The 23955-nt window shown below is 48.0% G+C and overlaps 1 protein-coding gene and 1 pseudogene across 1 annotated transcript in view; both read left to right on the top strand.

Moving 5' to 3' along the window:
• The window catches only part of LOC103347431 (translation initiation factor IF-2), a 779171-nt gene that overhangs the window by 298207 nt on the left and 457009 nt on the right, over positions 1-23955 (top strand). The window lies entirely within an intron of this gene.
• LOC138846951 (small ribosomal subunit protein eS6-like) lies at positions 14327-16171 on the top strand (annotated as a pseudogene).

The following is a 23955-nucleotide window of genomic DNA, read 5'->3' as shown; positions in this document are numbered from 1 at the left end:
ACTAGAGGGCGCGCGAGCCTGCCTTTTCTGGCTGTAGCCATCAAGGGTGTGAGAAGTGCGCCAGGGGGCGCGCGAGCCTGGCTCTTCTGGCTGTAGCCATCAAGGGTGTGAGAAGTGCGCCAGGTTCCCAGCAAGGATGAAATCTCAGATCTGCACTCTGTAAAATGCTTCCAGTCTCTGGCTGACAGGTCTTCAGAGTGCTGGACACAGAAAGGTCTGGAGGGACAGGGGAAGAAATTCCACCTAAAGCACAAGATATCTACCAATAAGATATCCATGGCTGGCGCCGTGGCTCACTAGGCTAATCCTCCACCTGTGGCACTGGCACCCCGGGTTCTAGTCCTGGTTGGGGCACTGGGTACTAGTCCCAGTTGCTCCTCTTCCAGTCCAGCTCTCTGCTGTGGCCTGGGAAGTCAGTGGAGGATGGCCCAAGTGCTTGGGCCCTGCACCTGCATGGGAGACCAGGAGGAGGTGCCTGGCTCCTGGCTTAGGATCGGCACAGCGCTGGCCGTAGCGGCCATTTGTGGGGTGAACCAACGGAAGGAAGACCTTTCTCTCTGTCTCTCTCTCTCACTAACTCTGTCTGTCAAAAGAAAAAAAAATGGTGGCCACTGAAACTAGTATGAGGCCTGGACAGTGACCTGTAATACTGATTTTTAGGTCCACATGATGACCTGTAATATGGTGTGATATCTGATCTCTGAAACTAACTTGATGTTCCCTGTGTGGCTTCCAGTATTACTCTATCATGTCTGCATAGTGACATCCTACAAGGTTGATTGGTTTGGCAGGTGGCTGCACTGGACTTGGTGGGCTTACTGTGTTAAATAAAGTTGGATGGTCTCTGTTTTTCCTGCATGGTGTTGACATGATTATTTTCAAAAGCAATTTCCTTCTCAAATCTACAGGGAGGGTGGGACAGTGATGAATGCAAGTTCTTATTGCAACTGCTACTGTTTCTTTTAAAAGATTTTAGCAATGGGCCAGGTGTAGTGGCATAGTGGGTAAAACCGCTGCCTGTAGTGCCAGCATCCCATATAGGCGCCGGTTTGAGACCTGGCTGCTCCACTTCAATCCAGCTCTCTGCTACAGCCTAGGAAAGCAGTAGAAGATGCGGATGGAAGACCTCTCTGTCTCTGCCTCCTTCCCTCTCTGTGTAACTCTTTCAAATAAATAATCTTTAAAAAAAGATTTTAGCTGTTTATAGATACACATTCTGATATTCCTGTTTTTAAAAGATTTATTTATTTATTTATTTATTTGAAAGGCAGAGAGAGAGAGAGAGAGAGAGTTTTCAATCTGCTGGTTCACTCCCCAGATGGCTACAATGGCTGGAGCTGAGTCTATCTGAAGCCAGGAGCCAGGAGCTTCCTCCAGGTCTCCCACATGAGTGTGAGGGCCCAAGGACTTGGGTTATCTTCTACTGCTTCCCCAGGCCATAATTGAGAACTGGATCAAAAGTGGAGCATCCAAGACTCGAACGGGCGCCCGTATGGGATGCCAGCACTGCAGGCGGCAGCTTTACCTGCTACACCACAGTGCTGCCCCCCTTTTTTTAAAAGAGACTTATTTATTTATTTGAAAGGCAGAAATACACACACACACACACACACACAGAGAGAGAGAGAGAGAGAGAGGTCTTCCATCCACTGGTTCACTCCCCAGTGGGCTGCAAGGGCTGGAGCTGTGCTGATCTGAAGCCAGGAGCCAGAAGCTTATTCTGGATCTCCCATGTGGGTACAGGGGCCCAAGGACTTGGGCCATCCTTCAGTGCTTTTCCAGGCCACAGCAGAGAGCTGGATTGGAAGTGGAGCAGCTGGAACTTGAACTGGAGCCCATATGGGATTCTGGCACTGCAGGCAGCAGCTTTACCTGCTACGCCACAGCACTGGCCCCCTTTCCCTCATGACAACTGTTGTCATAATTTCTTTTTTTAAGATTTATGTATTTGTCTTGTTTTCACATTTGAGTATTTCTTAAGCAGCTAAGTTAGATAATTAATTAAAATTTATAGATATTCTAGTTTTCTGTGGTTACCCTAAGGACTTATAACCACATAAGTATAGGGTAGAGAATTATTATTGTGTTTATCTTCAGAGTATAAAACTGTATACAAGAACTTGATTTAGACATCAGTGAACTTGACCTGAGTTCGGAAAAGCCATATTTCAGATAGGTGAGATCTCACTGCCAGATTAACTATAGGGTAAAAAGTAGCATAAGAAGGGACTGGGATCAAGGATGGATTAGTCTCACAGTGGGGGAAGTGTTCACTGACATAGCTTGAATGGGGATGGGAAGAATGGAGAGAATAACCACGGATCAGGAAGCACAAATCAAGTTGTCGGGAAGGTGTCCTCCTGATCAATTCACATTCCAACACTTGATTTTGCTTCTTTTTATATTTTTTTGCAGATTTTTTTGAGAGGCAGCGAGACTGACAGACAGAACTCTGATGCACTTGTTCATGCACCAAGCGCCTGCAACAGACAGGCTTCGGCCAGGCCAAAGCCAGAAGCTGGAAGTTCAATCCAGGTCTCGCACACCCAAGTATTGGATCCCTTCTGAGAGTCTGCATTAGCTGGAAGCTGGAATTAGGAGCAGAGACAAGACTTCAACCCAGGCGCTCTGGTATGCAATGCAGGTGTCCCAAGAGGCAGCGTAGCCACTGAACCAAATGCCTATGCTGACGCTGATTTGATACTGTCAACTGATAAACATAATCTTCCAAAGCAATAGCTTCTGTTTTTATTGAATGTAATTACAAAATAGCTTAAATGTCTATCCGTCTTCGGAGTGATATAATTTGAAAATCTTTGGAATTTTTTGAAGATTCGGTTATTTGAGCAATGTCTTCTCACCCAAATCTTGTTTCTTGTGATGTCAACAAGTACTGAACATTATGTAGGATAAAAAGTGTTGATAGAAATATTTATAGAGTCTGTGTACAAGGGGGCTTCAAAAATTATGGAAAAATAAAATTAAGATATGTATCTTTTGATGCAAAACTGTTTCAACTCCATGCATAGTTTTTTCAAAATATGCACTTTCTATGAATTTTTGAAGACCCCCTCATATTTTTAAGTCAGTAGCTTTAGAGTTCTTTTGAAGCATAAAGTTCTCCATTTTGAATAATGTAGAATTAATATTTTCTGATTCTTATGCAGGAAATCAGCTACATTTGTTGCTGTGGATTCATTCTGAGGGGAGGAGCATGGTGGGGGCAAGAGGCGTGGAGTCACCACACAGACCCCGGGAATCAGGTGAAAGCAGGCCAGAGGTGAGCAGCCCACAGACTCATCTATTTCAGTTGCTACAGCAGCTTAAATAGCCAAGAAAGCCTATCTGGTTAAGGGGTGGTTTATGCCCTAACCAATCACAGCCTGTTGCCAGGAAGTATCCAAAGCCATCCAATCACAGCCTGTTGCCAGTCATGCTCTGTTGCCGGGGGGTTCCCAGGGGGTTTCCTAAGCCACTCCTGAGTAACTGGCGCTTGCTTGCCATTGGCCATTTTGGCATGGCTTTCTCATTCCACCACACATGAACATCTTTCAACTATAATTTGTCTGAGAAACTGTTTTTAAAACATATCCTTCATAAAATTTAAATGAAAATTAGTAGGAGTTTATGGGTAATCTACTATATAACTTAGTGTGCAGGCTATAGCCAAAGCCACTACTGTAAAGGCCAAGTGATTTGACTTGGCCCCTGGTTTGATCTTGGGCTACTCTGGCTGCAAAGTCACTGCTCTCTCAGAATGCTATGAAGTTAGAAAATGCTAGGTGGGGGTGCTGGCATCATGGTGTAGCAGGTAAAGCTACTGCCAGCAGTGCCGGCATCCCATTTGGGTGACGTTTGAGTCCAGGCTGCTCCACTTCCAATCCAGCTCTTTGCTATGGCCTTGGAAAGCAGTAGAAGATGGTCCAAGTCTTTGGAGCCCTGCACCCATGTGGGAGACTCAGAAGAAGCTCCTGGCTCCTGGCTTCAGATTGATGCAGCTTCAGCCATGGCAGCCAATTGGGGAATGAACCAGTGGATGGAAGACCTCTGCCTCTCTGCCTCTCCTTCTCTCTCTGTGTTATTTTCAAAAAATAAATAAATAAAAAGAAAATGCTAGGTGGGAAAACATGAAAAATGACTACATATCAGGCACTAAGATCAGAGAACACCATTTCAAGACAAACCTCAAAAGCAAGTAATCAACTCTTTCTAAGAAAACAGAGCTTGTGAAGGTTCCTCTGGCATTTTTGCAAAGGAATACAGAGTTTAAAATAAAGGCGTGCATAAATAAGCTTTAGGAAGATAAGCTAACAAGTTTTCCTTCAAAAGAATCTGCTGAAGCCAAGAAAATGGTCATATTAGAAACAGATTATTTGAGAGGATAGTTGACACCTGTATTTTCCTAAGAAAGTCAATCATTAGAGATGAAATGGTCAAATATCAGAGAAAGTAAGACTGTGTGGTGATAGAAATAAATACTAAAGTGCGCTTTAGACTCAGAGCTTCTACACAGAACAAACAAATAGTTAACAGTGGGTCTGGGGGCTTACGATGGCCCCCACACAATCCAGTGAATGTAACTGTTGTGCAGGACAGAGTAGTGGTCTCAACATGGGAGTCAAAGGGTTTCCTCTGATCTCTCCAGAGAGTGCAGACAGCACACTGCCAGAGTGAGGTGTTCAGTTGGGAAGAAAGTTCTATGGACAGTTTGTGGGACCGGTGCTGTGGCACAGCACTGTGGCCTGAAGCACTGGCATCCCATATGGGTGCTGGTTCAAAACCTGGCTGCTCCACTTCCAATCCAGCTCTCTGCTATGGCCTGGGAAAGCAGTGGAATATGGCCCAAGTCCTTGGGTCCCTGCACCCACATGCGAGTCATGGAGGAAGCTCCTGGTTCCTGGCTTCAGATTGGCACAGCTCTGGCTGTTGTGGCCAATTGGGGAATGAGCCATCAGATGGAAGACCTCTCTCCCCCTCTCTCTGCCTCTCCTCTCCATGTGTAACTCTGACTTTCAAATAAATGAATAAATCTTTTAAAAAGAGGGCAGTTGGTTTAGTTCCTTGTCATTACACACACATATAAATGCTATTTGAAATCTCCCTGCCCATCCAACAAAATCCCACAAACATGAACACAGGCACACATATGTCACATACCCTAGCCCACACTTGAATAGGCCTGAGCCACACAAATGGACACACCACAGTGCACATCTAACACACACACACATACATGTGCATAGTATTTGATGTGAGTGGGTATACACAAACATGTATTTCATAAAGGTACACACACACTCATACACTTAACCCTCACACACTTACATAGTACACACAGATGAAGGTACACATGAAGATATACAATAGCAACACTAACAGAGATGTATACATATGTTAGACAAGCACACATATCACAATGCATGCATGTGAACACTAACATATACTCATGCACATATGCACACACAGACACAGATGCACAATCAGAAGGTTCCAGAGAAAGTAAATTTATCTCTACAAGATGTTTGAGAATTTTAAAATGAAGAAAAGGAGACATTAACACAAGAAAGGTGGAATAAACATATTCCCAAGCCCCTGAGAAACAGGGGTGCAGATACTAAAGCCTATGTCTTACTGCTCTCTTGTGGTGGTTCTAAAGAACACCTTTCTGATCACTGAACAGTCTCTCCTTCCTTCCCAAATGTCTAAAAAATAATAAGCCTCTCCAAATGTTTTGGAATCCACTATGAGAAACTGATGATATTTGACAATTATTACAAAACCAATAATGCAGTATCATTTGGTCAGAACTAATTACCTCCTGATGGCCATGTTCTGAATTCAAGGACAACCATATACCAAATGCTTGGGTTGGTTTACATTATTATCCCCTAAGAATTCCCTCACCATATTTGTTATCCATTTGCATTTCTTCTTTAGAGAACTGTCTTCTGAGGTCCTTTCCCCATTTCTTAACTCGACTGGTTGTTTGTTGTTGAGTTTTTTATGTTGCTGATATATTCTGAATGTTAACCCCTTATCAGATGAGTAGCTCACAAGTATTTTTGCACTTTCTGTTGGATGTCTCTTCACTCTACGTTTTCCTTTGACATGCAGAAGCTTCTGAGTTTTGATATAATACCATTTGTCTAGTTTTGCTTTTGTTGTCTATGCCTTGGAGACCTAAACCAAGAAGTCACCATCTACACCAATGTCTTGAAGTGTTTCCCCTATATTATCTCCTAGCAAATTTAGTTGTAGGCCTTAAATTCAGGTCTTTAATGCATCCCCAGTAAGCTTAGGAGCCCCAAAATTATTCAGCTATCTGACGGTAATAAGGTATATAACATGCAATATCTTTTAAGATGATTTATTTACTTTATTTGCAAGATAGAGTTAGAGGAAGAGAGAGAGAGGGAAGAGAGAGAGAGAGAGAGAGAGAGAGAGAGAGAGAGAGAGGTATCTTCTATCTACTTCACTCCCCAGATGGCTGCAATGGCCAAAGCTGGGCCAGACCAAAGCCAGGAGCTGGGAGCTTCTTCCAGGTCTCCCACATGGGTGCAGGGGCCCAAGCACTTCTGCTACTACCCCAGGTACATTAGCAGGGAGCTGAATTGGAAGTGGAGTGGCCAGGACTCAAACTGGCACCTGTATGTGCTGCAAGCACCTCAAGCAGTGGTTTAACCCACTGCACCACAGTACCAGCCCCAAAATGCAATCTTATTGTAAATACATCCTTAAGATGAACATTTTCAGAGAAAGAAAACAACTAGGAAAAATATTTTAATTTGGTGCAATTGCAGCATACCACACAATGAAAAATGGCTCTCAGATGAAAGGCAATCTTCCCTCATCAAAGCACAGACAAACCAAAGAGAAATTGTTTGTTGATATTTCTCATTTCTAAAGTAAGTGCACTCTGAAGTCCCTTGTATGTTGATTTTCTACCAGTGTCTCGCATCAATCTCTTTGCATAGTTTGAGCATCGTATGCAATGTTCACATGTGAGACAAAACCTCTGCATCACATGTCTTTGTGAACACTTGACTCTCTTTTCAGCAGGAAGCATAGACTCGTGTGTATACTCTTGTCCATGCTTCTGCCATTCTTTCTTGGGCTCACCCTAACTGGGCATTTACCACCATTCTAGGGACACTTCCTGTATGGTCACTAACAACCATGAGTCCCATAGCGCCATCTCAGCTCCTGTCCTGTCCAACCTGCTGCAGCCCTGGAGCTGGTGCTAAACTCTTGGTTGCCTAATAGTAACTATTGTAAAGGACTCAGCCTAGGTATTATCCATTGTGATCCAATATTGTTGTTTCAAAGTATTTGGTATAGCATTCCTTATGTTTTCCTTTAGGAATTCCCCCTCCCTCAGACCCTTGGAGTGTACTCATAGTCTATTATGACACATGTTCAACCATTGTGTTGCTCTACCATTCCCAAATGAATATCATTCTTTGCAAAACCTGATTATTTTTGCTTTTGAGATTGCCATTGTCCTGGGGATATCACAGAAAACCTGGCCAGGTGGCCCAAAGCATCATGTTCTCTCCCAAGAGGCCCCTTCTTTTCCTACATGCCCCAGACAGGTTCCAAGAGGCCTGACTGCTGGCCTTGGAGCTATCACTGAGATCATATGTGAAGTGGGGGCCAGGATGAGCCCATTCTGGTGTTGAAGGTGCTGACCTTTTGAAAGGATGAAAGAGAGGTTGTTCTGTAGTCACTGAGCTGCAAGGGGCATCTCTACTCCTAGATTCAATTAATCCATAGCCTGGGGAAAAAAAACAATTTCCTGCATCCTCAGGCCCCCATAGGCAAAAGTCTCTTCTGGCTCAGTCATCCTGCCCTCCCTGTGTACTCTCAGAGCCTCCAGAGGTTTTGTGGGGAGTCTCAGAATATCCTGATGCTTGTCCGTGGTGGTGAGGCAGGCCTGAGAATGGATCTTAGGCACCCAGGGTGTGGGGCTGTGTGAGTGGGCAGAAATGAGTGCAGGCATCCTCAACTCTAGCCAAGTACAAAGCACTAGAGAGAATCCTCTTCCTGGATCCAGGCCTTGGGGACCTCCAGACTGGTCTATGTATCAGTGTGTGCAAAGCTCATGAGTATTCACATGGGGTCCAAACCACCTCATCGTTAGAGAAGTAAGACCAGTAACTGGAACATCTCTTTTTTTTAACTTTTATTTTTATTTTTGACAGGCAGAGTGGACAGTGTGAGAGAGAGACAGAGAGAAAGGTCTTCCTTTGCCGTTGGATCACCCTCCAATGGCCGCCGCGGCAGGCGCGCAGCGGCCGGCGCACCGCGCTGATCCGATGGCAGGAGCCAGGAGCCAGGTGCTTTTCCTGGTCTCCCATGTGGGTGCAGGGCCCAAGCATCTGGGCCATCCTCCACTGCACTCCCTTGGCCATAGCAGAGGGCTGGCCTGGAAGAGGGGTAACCGGGACAGAATCCAGCGCCCTGACCGGGACTAGAACCCGGTGTGCCGGTGCCGCTAGGCAGAGGATTAGCCTAGTGAGCCGCGGCGCCGGCCTGGAACATCTCTTTTATGTGGTGTGGATACCTGTTCATTTGTCAGGCACCCCCCAAGTGGCACCTGGAGACCTGGCTTGGACTGGAAGCTAAGTATGAATTCTTGGTTAACAACATCCAGGTGCAGAATGCAGTTTCTTTCTGAATAAAGGAGAGAAGATAAAATTTGGATGGGGGAATGAAGTAGCAGGGTAAGACCCTTCAAGCTAATCAAGGGTGGGTTATCAGGTAACTAACAGGAGCTACCCTGCAGCTTCTCTCTGGCAGGTATGTTCCTGCAGGGCTCCTGGAGCTGCATCCAGGCCTGGCTGTCCTCAAAGAGGCAACCCTGGGCCAGAGTGCAAATCTCGAGTTTTAATCCACATTCTGAGGCAGCCCCTGCTTCCCCCCGAACTTAATTGTTACTGTGGATTCGTTCTGAGAGGAGGAGCGTGGTGGGGGCAAGAGGTGCGGAGTCACCACACAGATCCCAGGAGTTGGGTGAAAGCGGGTGAGAGGCGAGCAGCCCGCAGACTCATCTATTTCAGTTGGTACAGCAGCTTATATAGTCGAAGCAGCCAATCCAGTCAAGGGGTGGTTTATGCCCTAACCAGTCATATCCCGTTGCCAGGCAGGCTCCATTGCCATGTGGTTTTGGAAGCCATCCAATCACAGCCTGTTGCCAGGCAGGCTCCATTGCCATGTGGTTTCCAAAGCCATCCAATCACAGTCTATTGCCAGGCAGGCTCCGTTGCCAGCAGCCATCTTGGCATGGCCTTCTTGTTCCACCACATTGCCCCCTTTTTGTTTATTTTTGAGCAATGGGAGGCATGATTCTTGGCCATACCATTGTTGACCCCATTTCCATGTGGTCTCCATTCATGGCTGTGCCTGTCTTAGGTTGTCCCCCAGGGGATCTTACCCATCATTGACTAAAAGCGCTCAAAATGGGAGACAATAGGAGTGCTTGCTCTGATGGGGGTAGGAATGAGGAACAATGGTAACCACATGCAGGCTGTGGGCCATTTGATTGGCTGACCAGAGCTAGTGGGGATAGAAAACAGTAGCAGATGTGGCTATGGGCAGTTCCTGAGGGTAGGATGATAGGGCAGCAGCTTGACAATTGGTAGCAGGTGCATCCACTAAGAAGGTGGACTCTGTCTTGTTCAGCTTGTTCTGGTTGACTATCAGTTGCAGGCTTGATGTTTCTGGCTGGTACCCAAATGGGCTGTCCCACATTCTCTGGATAGACACAAGCATATCCTTGGCCCTTGGTCAGCAAAAGCCTTTCTATGGGTGTTGGAATCCAGGGCCTGAATTCCACATCTGCTCCTACATTTAGAGCAAACATGCAGATGGGATGGGGCCTAGCAGCTGCTCTGAGAGCCTGGGGTACCTGGGGACTGCCACAAACATGGGGATCCTCACTGGGTGCGGATGGGATGACCTCACATGGGTTATTGCCTCGAGGTCATCTAAGTTCATCCCATGGATATCTGGGGGGTGTCTGACCAGCATTGCTGCGTTGTCTGCTGACACGTCATTTTCACTGTCAGAGCGCTCTCTCCCTAAGTCATCAACTGATGTCTGTGAGACAGGGACCTGGAGTGACAGGCTCTCATCACTCACAGATTCATTATGTTTGGTCATCTGTGTGGGTTTCTGAGAGGGGGTATCTTTCCCATGTTTGAGTGCTTAAGAGCGGCACGGCACGCCACGCCAACTCTAGCCAAAGGAAAGACACGCACAGCACTGCTGCCATAACAAAACAAATTCCTAGCACCTCAGTGGTTGATGGCATTATGCAGGGGTTCCCTACGTTAGACAGACAGACAGTGGTGTATCAGGTCGTACGTTGTCCTCTGCAGGGACTTCCTTGATTCGTTAGGTCAAGGCTGTATGCCCACACGGTGTCTCCGGAGTGTCAACTCTCTCAAGGGAGGGTAGATGACTTGGTTCTGAATTCTGGGATGATCAGTCCCCTATGTGAATTTGCCAGGTGAACCGAAAGTAAAAGGAGGAGCTGAGAAGCAGCATTAGGTTTCTGGGCAGTGTGTGCTTAACCTGGGGTCACTTAGACCGAGGACAAGGACAAGGAAAGGGGCGTAGGAGGGGGTTCTGTGCTCACCCTCACAGAACCGAATAGCACACAAAACACCAAGGGGCCTACTTGCTGAAATCAAGGGGGGACCTCGCCGAGTCCGACACACTGTCTCTCAGTCACGTTGGTGCCAGATGTTGCTATGGATTCATTCTGAGAGGAGGAGTGTGGTGGGGGCAAGAGGCGCAGAGTCACCACACAGATGCCGGGAGTCAGGTGAAAGCAGGCCAGAGGTGAGCAGCCAGCAGACTTGTCTATTTCAGTTGGTGCAGCAGTTTATATAGCCAAGGCAGCCATTCTTGTCAAGGGGCGGTTTATGCCCTGACCTATCACAGCCTGTTGCCAGGCAGACTCCATTGCCAGGTGGTTTCCCAGGGAGTTTCTGAGGCAATTCCTGAGTAACTGATGCTTTCTTGCCAGCAGCCATCTTGGCATGGCCTTCTCATTATACCACATGATCCCTTGAGGGTGCAGGGGCCCCAACATGGTGCCAGTGCCCCCCAACCCATGAGGGTGCCAGCATCCCCAGCCCCATGAGTGTGCCTGAACTACCAACCCCATGAGGGTGGCTGCTGCCCCTGACCCTGTGAGGATGGCTGCTGCCCGACCTGGTGAGGGTGGCTGTGGCCACCGACCCTGTGATAGTGCCCATGCCCCCGACCCGTGAGGGTGCCTCTGTCCCCCGACCCATGAGGTTGCCAGCACCTGCCAACCCCTGTGGTGCCAATGTCCTCCATCCCCCATGAGGATTTCTGAGCCCACCCAATGCGGAGAGGTTGTCTATGTGCCCCCCCACACACAGTGGCATCATGGCTACCCCCAGCCCTCCCCCACCCCAACCACAGCCCACAGGTGGGCCTTCCTCAGTCTTCCTGAGCAGACAAAACTCCGGGAGGCTCCCGAGCTGTCTTTCAGAATCCCTCTCAGTGGCCCCTGAGGAGCATCAGCCAAGGTAGGTACCTGCCACTCTCCCTGCCTCAGGACTGCATCTGCCCCACTGCACCAGCCCCACACTGGGGGGTGCCCCTGGGATCTCAGGGCCAGGCCCTTCCCTTTCCCTACTGCAGCTCCAGACTCCCTCGTTCCTATTTCTGTCCTTGGGCCAGCTGGCTCTCTCCTCTCCCTTCCCAGGCAGCCTCGGGACTCAGTGTCGCTGCCCAGGGCCTCTGTGGCTGAGCCTGGGGGTTCTCGGGACAGGATCCGCACCACTGGCAGATGTGGGTGCCCTCTGGAGCTGCCAGAGAGGCCAGAGAGCTTGTGGTTGATGGTGTAGGGGCTGGAAACTTGGGGGATGTTGTTGTGGGACAGCCAGAGGCCTTTGAACTTCCTCCTGGGCGTGCCACACCTGCCCCAATTGGAGCTGTGCTGCTGGGGGCAGGGTGGTATCCTGCCCCCAGCCTGGGAGCCCCAGCACAGGCCAGGGTGACAGGCCAGGGGTCACCTCGTCCCTTGGGTGTGCAGTTGAGCAGTGGCCGGGGGTGAAGCCTTCGGTTGCTTGATGACCTCAAAGCCTGAGAATCCTCTGTACCCATCAGCCCAGGCGAGGCAGGGACTCACAGCCTCCTGCCTCCCACCTGGGCATTGTCACACCTGCTACTGGCTGAAGGCGGGATCCTCAGCCCCGGATGAAGCCCCGTAGCCAGGGCAGGTCAGCTACTCTGAGTTCCGCCTGGCTGGGACACAGAGTTGGCCCAGGGCCCCACCTGCCACTCTTCGCTGGCCTCTGACTCTCCCTCTTCTGCTTTTCCCCAGCAGGGAGGACCCAGATTCACCTCCACGACCTGCAGCCCCCCGACCAGCTGAGGCTCCCCTCTTAGATTTGTGAGTTTGTGGCCCCCTGCCCGCCCTGCCTCTCCAGTGTCCCCTTTGAGGATGCTGGGCTTTTTGAGTACCCGAGGGGCCTCCGGCACCCCCTCCAGCCGTCCATTTTAGCTGTGTGCTCCTGGTTCAAGCAGGGTACTTCCTCCTGTCTTTCTCCATCAGGCCTGCTGGCTGCCACATGGGCCTCCCAGGCTAGTGCTGGCCATGGCCAGTGGGTCCAAAGGCAGGGCCGTCAGGGAGGAGGGAAGTCTGAGAGGGCTAGGCTTGTGTCAGGACTGTGGCTGTGCTGCCTGGGTGGTGAGTGAGAGGTGGCGTGAGTGGCAGGGGAGGCCCTCTCCAGCCTCCACCCTGACTCCCCGGAAACTCTGGTCACCCACTCCAGCTCCTCCTCCCATCTTCCTTCTCCTTCCTGTCTATGGCCTTTTCCAGAAAGCTCACCCACATGCCCACCTCCTGCTGCTTCCCACCTCCGCCCTGCCCACCAGTGCCGTGGCCTGGCTGCTCTTTCCTTACCACCTGTCTCCCTCCTCTCTCTCCACTGTTCTCTCTGCTCTCTCTCCCACTGCCAGCTGATTGGGTCAGGCAAGACCATCCTGTCCTGAGAGCCCCAGGCCCCCCTTTGACATCTAACCAGATCATTTCTCTTCCTCGGAGACCTCCCTTTGCCAGTCTGTCCAGAGAGCTGTTCTGTGACTTGACAGTGGCCCCTCAGCCTCAAAGCCTCCCCTTCATCTGTGACTTTCTGTTGTGTGGTGAGCTCACACCTCCAGGCATGACCTTGGTGAAAATTTGTGCCCCTCTGTAGTCCTGCTCCTGCCCTGTTCTATAAATATCTATAAATACTCATAAATACACACACACACACACACACACACACACGACAGTGCTCCTGGAGTCACAGTGTAATAAGACCAGCCTGGAAGAGGCCTCTTCACCCCACTGAATGCTCAGTACAGCACAGCACAGCAGGCTGCCCACTGCTGGCAGGCCCTGCTGCCCTGTGCAGTGCCCACCCGCAGCACAGCAGACCCTGGGCCCTAGGATGATGCTGCCCCTGGTCCAGAAGTGACCCTTGCCCAAGATGCCCTGGCCCAGGTGCCCCTGCCTGGCAATGACCCTCACACAGATGCTCTCCTCGCCCAGATGCCTTCTCCCATGATGCCCCCTGGCCCTAAGTGAACCTCACCCAGACTGCCCTTACCCATGATACCCCTGCCCCAGGATTGACCCTTGCCCTTGCCTTGGTGCCTCCACCCAGCAATGCCCCTCACCCAGATGCCCTCCTCACCCAGATGCCATCCCTGAAATTGACCTCACCTGAAGATGACCCTGGCCCAGAAGTGACCCTTGCCCGAAGATGCCCTTGCATGGAAGCCCCTGCCAGCAATGACCCTCACCCAGATGCCCTTTCCTGAAAATGACTTCGCCTGAAGATGCCCCTGGCCCAGAAATGACCCTAACAGAGGCAGAGAGAGGTCTTCTATCTGCTGGTTCACTCCCCAGTTGGCCATAATGGCTGAAGCAGTGCTGATCCAAAGCAGGAGCCTCTTCCAGGTCTCCCACGTGGGTAAAGGGGCCCAAGGATTTGGGCCATCTTCCACTGCCTTCCCAGGCCACAGCAGAGAGCCGGGTCAGAAGTGGAGCGGCTAGGACTTGAACCTGCACCCTTACAGGATGCCCGCAATGCAGACTGGGGCTTTAACCTGCTGTGCCACAGCACCAGCCCCCACAACAGTATTTTTTCCTTCATACTACCTGAACTCTTAGTGTAGAGTTACCCTTAGGAGTATAAAGTAAACTAAAAATAGATTTTTGTAAAAATTAATGGAAATAGGAGAGGGAGGAGGAAGAAGGGTTGGAGCGTGGGTGGGAGGGAGGGAAGGATGGGGAATATCACTATGTTCCTAGATCTGTATATAGGAAATACATGAAACTTGTATACCTTAAATAAAATTTAGCCTCCGAAGTGGCCAGCTGCTTCAAAATGAAGCTGAATACCTCCTTCCCAGCCACTGGCTGCCAGAAACTCATCCAAGTGGACGATGAACGTAAACTTCGTACTTTCTATGAGAAGTGTATGGACACAGAAGTTGCTGCCGACACCCTGGGTGAAGAATGGAAGGGTTATGTGGTCCAGATCAGTGGTGGGAATGACAAACAAGGTTTTCCCATGAAGCAAGGTGTCTTGACCCATGGGCGGGTTCACCTTCTGCTGAATAAGGGGCATTCCTGTTACTGACCAAGGAGAACTGGAGAAAGAAAGCTCAAATCAGTTCGGGGCTGCATTGTTGATGCCAATTTGAGTGTTCTCAACTTGGTCATTGTAAAAAAAAAAGAGAGAGAGAGAGAAATATTCCTGGATTGACAGATACCACGGTGCCTCGTCGCCTGGGTCCTAAAAGAGCCAGCAGAATTCATAAGCTTTTCAGTTTCTCTAAAGAAGGTGATGTATGCCAGTATGTTGTAAGAAAAGCCCTTAAACAGGGTAAGAAACCTAGGACCAAAGCACCCAAGATTCAGCGTCTAGTTACTCCACGTGTCCTGCGACACAGACGCCGGTGAATTGCTCTGAAGAAACAGTGTACTAAGGAGAACAAAGCGGAGGCTGCAGAATATGCTAAACTCTCAGCCAAGAGAATGGAGGAGGCCAAAGAAAAATGCCAGGAACGGATTGCCGGGAGATGTGGGCTGTGTTCTCTGAGAGCGTCTACTGCTAAATCTGAGTCCAGTCAAAACTAAGGTTTAATAACAACAAATGAATAAGATTGTGTTTCAGACCTCAAAAAATAAAAATAAATACAAATTTTGTTCACCTTTTCAAAAAACCTGATCCACTCATTGTTGGGGAATGGGACAGCCTGGCCAGCTGTGCCCCTCCCGACATGTACAAGCACAAGAAGTTTAGTGCTGGGCTTTTTCCACCCTGCCCGTTGCTAACCACAAGATCCTGTTTTGACTTTAAGCATCCTGTTACTGCATGTTTCCCACATTTACTAAGTTTTGCTTCTTACTGATTTGGTAACATGTTTTCCGTGAATCATATATAAACAGATGGACGGTGGGAGGGGGATATATAAGAGGGTTGGAGGAGGCGAAGACAGTGGGCGTTCGAGACATGTAACCCGAGTCTGCTAAAAAATAAAGTGGAAGCTGAAAAGCCGATAAACGCGTCTGGTGTCTCCGAGGTCTCGCCAGCATTAACCTATCTGGAAGGTGCACGCCTGCAACTGGTGCCGTGACTCAGATCGCTGCGACGCGGAAAGAAGGTAAGAAAAAAAAAGTCTATAGACGGGAGTCTAGGGGAAAAAGTCTAGGAATACCGCGGTACAATGGGGAACACACAGTCCACCACGAAAATGCACCTATTGATTAGCTGCCTTTTAAAGGCAATGGGGATGCCCGTAAAGAGTGTAGCTGTGTGCAATTTTACTAGGATACTATATAAAACTTGTCCTTGGTTTGTTGAAGAAGGAGATTTATCACAGGTTCGGTGGAGACGGGTGGGACGTGAATTGCGAAACGCTGGAGTCGAGGAGGGAGTGATCCACTTGTGGTAGCTGATAGATACTGCCTTACAGTCAGAGGATGACCAGGTCGGGGAACTCTTAGATGAAGGCTCTGAACTACTGGAGGAGCTCAGCGAAGACTCCCATGATAGTAGCGAAAAAAGAGACAATATAAAGGAACAAAGGATGGAAGCAAGCGGAGGAGCCCGACCAAAAGTGAAACATCCGCAGACGCTGGAATTGCCTCCACTTTACCCGGAGTTGCCCTTAATGCCCTCCGCTCCTCCTTATGAACTGCCCCCTCATCCTATGCGCTGTTGCTGTTTTGCCGGCAATGCTTCAAGTGAGATGAGGCCCATAGTTCTAGAGTCTGGGCCGGAGAAACAGACTAGAAGGCAAATACTTGAAAACGAAAGTGCTCGTAATGACGATGAAGCTGCTTTTCTTATAAATACTGGGGAATCAACTCCCCACCCACCATGGCACCTGAAACCAAATTGGGCAGAGTTCTTTAACCCCCATCAGATCTTTCCAGTGACCGAAGACTGCCAAGGAAATCGCGGGTGGACTCCGGTCAACTTTACAGCATTAAAAGAGCTGCAAAAGCAGTGACTCTCTACGGGCCACATGCTAACTTCACCAAAGCTATCCTAGGAACCTTAGGCACTCAGGGCCTAGTCCCTGAAGATTGGAGAAATGTCTGCAAGGCAGTCCTTTCAGGGGGAGATTATCTCTTATGGTCAGCCGCTTATAGGGAACTAGCTCGTACTCAGGCGGCGCAAAACCGAGCTGATGGACAACCTGCCATGTTAAATGGAGAGGGAGCATTCCATGCAGAAGTGGTGCAAGCTCGGTGTCCCTGGGAGGTATTACAACAAATAAGAGATATAGCCTTGAGGGCCTGGAAGGTAGTGCCAAAAAAAGGGAAGTTAAGCACAGTCTTACTAAGATAATATAAGGATTGACCGAGCCTTATGCAGATTTTATTAACCGCCTTTATGAAGCTGCGGGCAATCTGTTTGAGTCTCCTGAAGAGGCCGCACCCTTGCTGAGATGACTGGCATATGAAAATGCTAATAAGACATGTCGCTCCGCGCTAAGGCCTTGGCAACATAAGGACATCCCTACCTTTATGAAAATTTGCAGAGATGTCATGGATGATGTTGCCTCTGGGGCTCATGCTGCTATGGCAATGGCTAAGGCCAATAGAGCGAGTGACCGCAAATGTTTTGCTTGTGGCCAGCCCGGACATGTAAAAAAGGAATGTAGACAACATAAGCCCAACAAACGACAGCCAGGATTATGCCCTAAATGTGGGAAAGGTAATCATTGGGCCAGTGATTGTTATTCTAAGACTGATAAAGCAGGAAACCCCATTCCCCAAGAGTCAAAAAATGGGAGAGGGGCCCCACCACATGGGGCCCGAAGCAAAATTGGGTGCACCAGCAATCAAAAAAAGGGGATCAGGAACAGTAAGCTGTTTCGAATTGTGGCCAACTGAGTCTCAAATATTAACTCCAGCTATGGGTCCTCAAATCATTGATGTAGTCCCTACTAAAAATTCTCTTCCCAATACTGGCTTCAGACTAGTGATTGGATGAGCCACCAATTTTCAGCACAGACTCCAAATTCAGCCAGCAATAGTAACTTTCCCCACATGCAAACCTAAAGTTATCGTTCAAGCCACCTTAGGTGCAGCTATCGTAGATAATGACAGACCCCTAGCACAACTACTATGCTGGGAAAATATTAGAGATCAGAGAGCTAAACAAGGAAGTAATTTTGCAGCACTCTCCTTATCATTGGAAAACAGACTACTTTGGCCTCTTGTCATTCAGGGAAAAACAATACAAGGCTTGTTAGATACTGGGGCTGATATAAGTATTATAGCCACAGACGACTGGCCTCCCTCCTGACCAACACAAGAGTCAGAGAATACACTGGTAGGGTTGGGTACTACCCATGCTCCACCTAGGAGTCCCAGCATCCTCACTTGGACCGACAATGAAGGCCATTCTGGACAGTTCCAACCATATATCTGTAAGCTGCCAGTTACTCTGTGGGGACGAGACGTCCTACAGGAACTAAGACTTACCTTGACTAATGAAAAGAGAAAACAACAAGGATCGCAGGCTGCGTGGAACATCATGACACGAATGGGATATAAAGGTGGAGGCCTGGGAGCTAGGGAACAAGGTATTACAATGCCCATTAGTCCAAAAGGAGAAAAGGACAAGCATGGACTGGGGTTCCAGGAGGGGCCACCGCACTGCAGCCAATCCCTGTAACTTGGCTCTCCTCTAAGCCAGTGTGGATTTCGCAGTGGCCCCTTACAGAGGAAAAATTGGCTGCTGTAAAAACCTTAGTAGAGGAACAATTAGGGGCAGGACATCTTCAGCCATCTACTTCTCCTTGGAATACTCCTATCTTTGTGATTAAAAAGAAATCAGGTAAATATCACCTACTTCATGATTTAAGAGCTATAAATAAACAAATGCAACCTATGGGGGCCACCCAACCCGGCCTCCCCATTTTAACCATGCTACCTAGAGAATGGAAACTAATAGTAGTTGATATAAAGGATTGTTTTTTCTCTATCCCCCTAGCCAAGGAAGATAGACAACGTTTTGCCTTTACAATTCCCTCTATAAATCATATAGGACCCAATGCTCATTTTGAATGGACGGTATTGCCACAAGGAATGACTAATAGTCCCACATTATGTCAAATATATGTTGCTAAGGCTATTGCACCTGTAAGAAAATTATTTCCACAAATGACAGTAGTACACTACATGGATGATATTTTATTGGCTGCTCTTAACCAGGAAGAATTAGATAAAGGCTTCTTTGCATTAGAGCAATCCCTAAACAATTATAATCTTATCTTATCCCCTGAAAAGATTCAACGAGTTCCTGCAGTACAATATTTAGGACTACGGATTACCCCTACCACAGTAAAGCCTCTTGATTTTAATATCTCCACTCATCATGTTAAAACCTTAAATGACTTACAAAAATTGTGTGGAAGTTTAAACTGGATTCGGCCTTATTGTAAAATGACTACTGAAGAAATGTGCCCTTTTTTCCGACTTCTGGAAGGCGATGCATGCCTAAATTCACCCAGACAATTTACAAAGGAGGCAAAAGCAGTATTAAAAATTTTTGAACAGTGCCTTAAGAGCGCCGCTATGCAGCGGTGTGACCCCACTATGCCCTTAAGTATTTTGGTGTTCATGCAAAGTCATTATCCCTATGCTTTACTCTGGCAAGAAGGACCGTTGTTGTCTATATACCCACATAACCATATGCCCAGATCTATTACCTCCTATGCGGAGGCTATGGGAAATTTAGTTTTACAAGCCATCCACCGAGTCATAGAAATTGCAGGGAGAAGACCATAGTCCTGCATTCTTCCATTAGAGTCTGTAGTCATTCAGGAGTGGGCTAAGGAAACTTGGCAATGGTCCCACATCACCATCACCCTTGACATAAGTGTAGATAACCATTATCCCCATCATCCCTTTATTAGATTTTGCAACACGGTACCCTTACACTATTTTAAAAGAGTTTATTCTAATCCCATTCCCAAAGCACCCATAGCTTTTACTGATGGAGCAAAAGGAGGTACCGGGGTGGCTATTTTACAAGGTCAGGTGCATCATGCAGTTACTGCGTCTCCCTCACCTCAACATGCAGAGCTAGCTGTAGTGGCTAAGTTATTAAATATGGTTGAGGGTCCTCTTAATATCGTTTCTGATAGCTTATATGTTGTTAATGCTGTTAAGAGGCTAGGCTCCCCTTCGTTAATATCCAAAAGTTCTACAGTGTTTCCTTATTTTGAGCTTGTTCAGCACGCTTTATTTAGGAGATCAGATCCCATTTTTATCACCCATATTAGAGCACATACGTCTCTGCCAGGTCCTCTCACCGTGGGAAACGCCCTTGCCGATCAACGTTCCCGCTTCCTTTTAGCTTGCACTGCCATGGAACAGGCAACGGAATATCACAAACTTTGGCATGTTAATAGTAAGACCTTAAGTATAAGGTTTAATATCCCTATTCATAAAGCTAAATCTATTGTCCAAAATTGTGAAAAATGTGTTATTCATCAGCCTGTTACTACGCCCACTGGAGCTAATCCCCGGGGCCTTTATCCATGTCACATTTGGCAAATGGATGTAACGCATATCCCTGCCTTTGGCAAGCTATCCTGTGTCCATGTTACAGTGGATACTTACTCAGGAGTAGTTATGGCTACCGCCGCTGCCAAAGAGTCCGCCTCCCATGTAATGCAACATATGTTACAATGTTTTGCTTCTTGGGGAATTCCTAATATAATAAAAACTGATAATGGACCTGCTTATACTTCTAAGGCTTTTGCTGAGTTTTTAGCAACTTTTCATATCTCTCATTTAACCGGCATCCCATATAACCCTAGTGGACAAGCTGTTGTGGAACGCACTAATCTGTATCTGAAAAATTTTGTGTTAAAACAAAAAGGGGGAATGGGGCACTATCCCGTTCCCCTAAAGACATTCTCAACCTCGCCTTACTTACCATAAATTTTTTAAATAAAAAAGCTGATGGTCTCACCCCGGCAGAATGTCATGTAATCTCGGAACAGACCCCCAGTAGTAATAAACCCCATGAACTGACAGAAGCTCAGCCACCCGTTAGAAAAATGATTATGTGGAAAGACCCACAAGATAACAAATAGAAAGGCCCATACCCATTAATAAGACGGGTACGAGGCGCTGTTTGTTTTCTCCCACAGGAAGAAAAAAATCCAACATGGACTCCAGAAAGACTGATAAGAACAATAGAGTGGCAAGATGATCGTGATCCTACTCCTAATAATGACGCCACTGTCACCAACGATGGCCAAGCTGGATGAGTATTGCGGTCTCTTGAGAGCCATACCTCTCCTTCTACCTGTTTCTAATTCTTCTAACCTTCTGCCAGTTGTGTATTTGCATAACTCTACCATAGGTGAAAGATTCAGATTGCCTTACAACAGTCTTGTCAATTCTTCCCATCAGGGCCAGGTTAACTTACCCATCCACCTTTCGGGAGCGCTATGCTTCCATAAGCCTAAGTTTGGTGCAGATCTTTGTGGTTATAATTATACCGGCTTTCCTACACCATGTATTAATTTGGCCACTTATTCCATGGGAGATGTTATCAACTGGAATGAGTCAGGTAGTTCTTATACAGCCAATATTACAGGGGAACTTATAGCTTTTCGATCTGAGTCGCTACCTCTCAGGTGCCAGGAGTGTCACAGACCATTTGCTCCTTACCCTCCTACCAATCCACTTCCTTCTTGCACTCCTCAGGCACCCCCAATTCTCCAGATGCCTGTCCACCTCTGATCGATTCCCTGTTGCTCCTTAATGTTAATTTCTTTGCACCTTCTTGATTTGCCTTTTCTTTCTTTCTTTTTTTTTTGACAGGCAGAGAGTGGACAGTGAGAGAGAGAGACAGAGAGAAAGGTCTTCCTTTTGCCGTTGGCTCACCCTCCAATGGCCACCACGGCCAGCATGCTGTGGCCAGCGCACCGCGCTGATCCAAAGGCAGGAGGCAGGTGCTTCTCCTGGTCTCCCATGGGGTGCAGGGCCCAAGCACTTGGGCCATCCTCCACTGCACTCCCTGGCCACAGCAGAGAGCTGGCCTGGAAGAGGGGCCACCGGGACAAAATCCGGCGCCCTGTCCGGGACTAGAACCCGGTGTGCCGGCGCCACAAGGTGGAGGATTAGCCTCGTGAGCTGCGGCGCTGGCTATGATTTGCCTTTTCATCACCCAATGAAACCCGTGTATCATCCCCTGTTTGCCTTCAGCCTCCCTTCTTTTGGTGTCGCTGTAATGCTACTAATAATACTTGCACTACAGGAGTTATTTCCTCATGTGTTAAAGGAAAATTAAATGAAGTGGAAACACTGGAGGTTGTGCGGATTACCATTTGGGATCCTGTACCAGTTGCGGTGACTGAGAAGGACTTCTCAATGGCTGTTCAACACAGGAGAGACTTTGGGGTCACCGCAGTCATCGTTGCAGTAATTGTGGTGTTATCAGCTGGTGCGGCCGCTATTGGCATGGCCGTGAGCCAAACCTCCACACTGTCCACACTTGATAGCATCACAAGATCTACCGCCCAGGCACTTGATGATATACTGCTATTCAGCTGTTAACTCAATGAACGGATTTATTGCAAGATCAGGCCTGGCTGGCATACCCTGTGTTATTCGATCTACTGCAGTTTGTGTTACCGCCTACCCCTACAACCACTTCTCATTTGCCGCTAATCAGTCCCATCTTTTGGGTAGCATGTTAAATGGTAGTTGGAATCCAATTAAACAATGGGCTGCTATTATAGGGCTGGCTCTTGTTGTGCTTATAACAGGATCAATTATTGTTCGGATCTCGCAAGGGCTGTTCAGGCATCAGCGTAATATGCAAATGGTGGTTAAATAAGCCATGCTAACATTCAATAACCAGTACCCCATGCAAAATGGACAGATTCAGGTGTGGCTGAATCTGCTGGACCGGTAGTCAAAGACTACTACTAAGTTCTGAGAGGTCTTCAAGGCAACCTAAACAGGGCATGAACGCTCCCTCCACACCTCATGTTCATGTGCCAATGACGGGTAAGCCCAATAGATGCTCTTGGTCACCTAAGACAGGCACAGTACCACTCCATTTTGCAAAGAAATAAGGGGGAGATGTCGGGGAACGGGACAGCCTGGCCAGCTGTGCCCCTCCCAACATGTACAAGCACAAGAAGTTTAGTGCTGGGCTTTTTCCACCCTGCCCGTTGCTAACCGCAAGATCCTGTTTTGACTTTAAGCATCCTGTTATTGCATGTTTCCCACATTTACTAAGTTTTGTTTCTTGCTGATTTGGTAACATGTTCTCCGTGAATCATATATAAACAGGTGGACGGTGGGAGGGGGATATAAAAGAGGGTTGGAGGAGGCGAAGAAAGTGGGCGTTCGCGACATGTAACCCGAGTCTGCTAAAAAATAAAGTGGAAGCTGAAAAGCCGATAAACGCGTCTGGTGTCTCCAAGGTCTCGCCGGCATTAACCTATCTGGAAGGTGCACGCCTGCAACTCATTTTTTAAAAAAAATTTTATTTCATGTTTCAGTTCTGATATTATTTCTGTCTTCTAACTCTGGGATTTTCTTGCTTTTTGCGGTCCTTGAGGTGCATTGTTGTGTTTGTTGCATTTCCATTTCTTAGGCCATCCTCTGCTGCTTTCCCAGGTGCATCAGCAGGGAGCTGGATCAAAAGTGCAGCAGCTGGGATTTGAACTGGCGCCCATATGGGATGCCGGTGCTGCAGGCAGAGGCTTAACTTGCTACACCATGGTACTGGCCCCTCAAATCCGTTTTTCAAAGTTCGTTCTGATGCGCCCTGACCTCCGCTGCTGCCTGGAGGCACTCACAGCCTGAGCCCTGAGGGGCCGTGTGGTGTCCTGGCCAGCCTCGAGCACCCTTGGTGCAGCTTTGGCTCACAGCTAGTTAAATGCCCTTGAACTTGTCCCCCATGTACACAGAAATTATCTAGGGGCTGGTGTTTGTGATGTAGCAGGTAATGCTGCTGCCTGTGATGCCAGCATCCCATATGGGCACCAGTTCAAGTCCTGGCTGCTCCACTTCCAGTCCAGCTCCTTGCTAATGCACCTGGGAAATTAGTGGAGGATGGCACAAGTGTTTGGGCCCCTGCAGCCATGTGAGATCTGGAAGAAGCTCCTGGTTCCTGGCTCTTGACTTTGGTCAGGGCCAGCTTCAGCCATGAGGCTATTTGGGTAGTGAACCAGTGGATAGAAGATCTGCCTCTCTCCCCCTCTCTCCCTGTAACTCTGCCTTTCAAATAAGTAAAAATAAATCTCTAAAAGATTATCAAAAATATGTTGATACTGAGATCACATACAGCATCCTAAATATATAGCCCCTTAGTCTGAGTCCATGCCACCTACAATAGCATACACAAATTCTACTCCTGTGTGCCTTGG

This window comes from Oryctolagus cuniculus, chromosome 19 (genome assembly GCF_964237555.1).
Source record: "Oryctolagus cuniculus chromosome 19, mOryCun1.1, whole genome shotgun sequence".
NCBI lineage: Eukaryota > Metazoa > Chordata > Mammalia > Lagomorpha > Leporidae > Oryctolagus > Oryctolagus cuniculus.
Note: the sequence above shows the minus strand (reverse complement) of the source record. Positions and strands in the feature narration are given on the sequence as shown.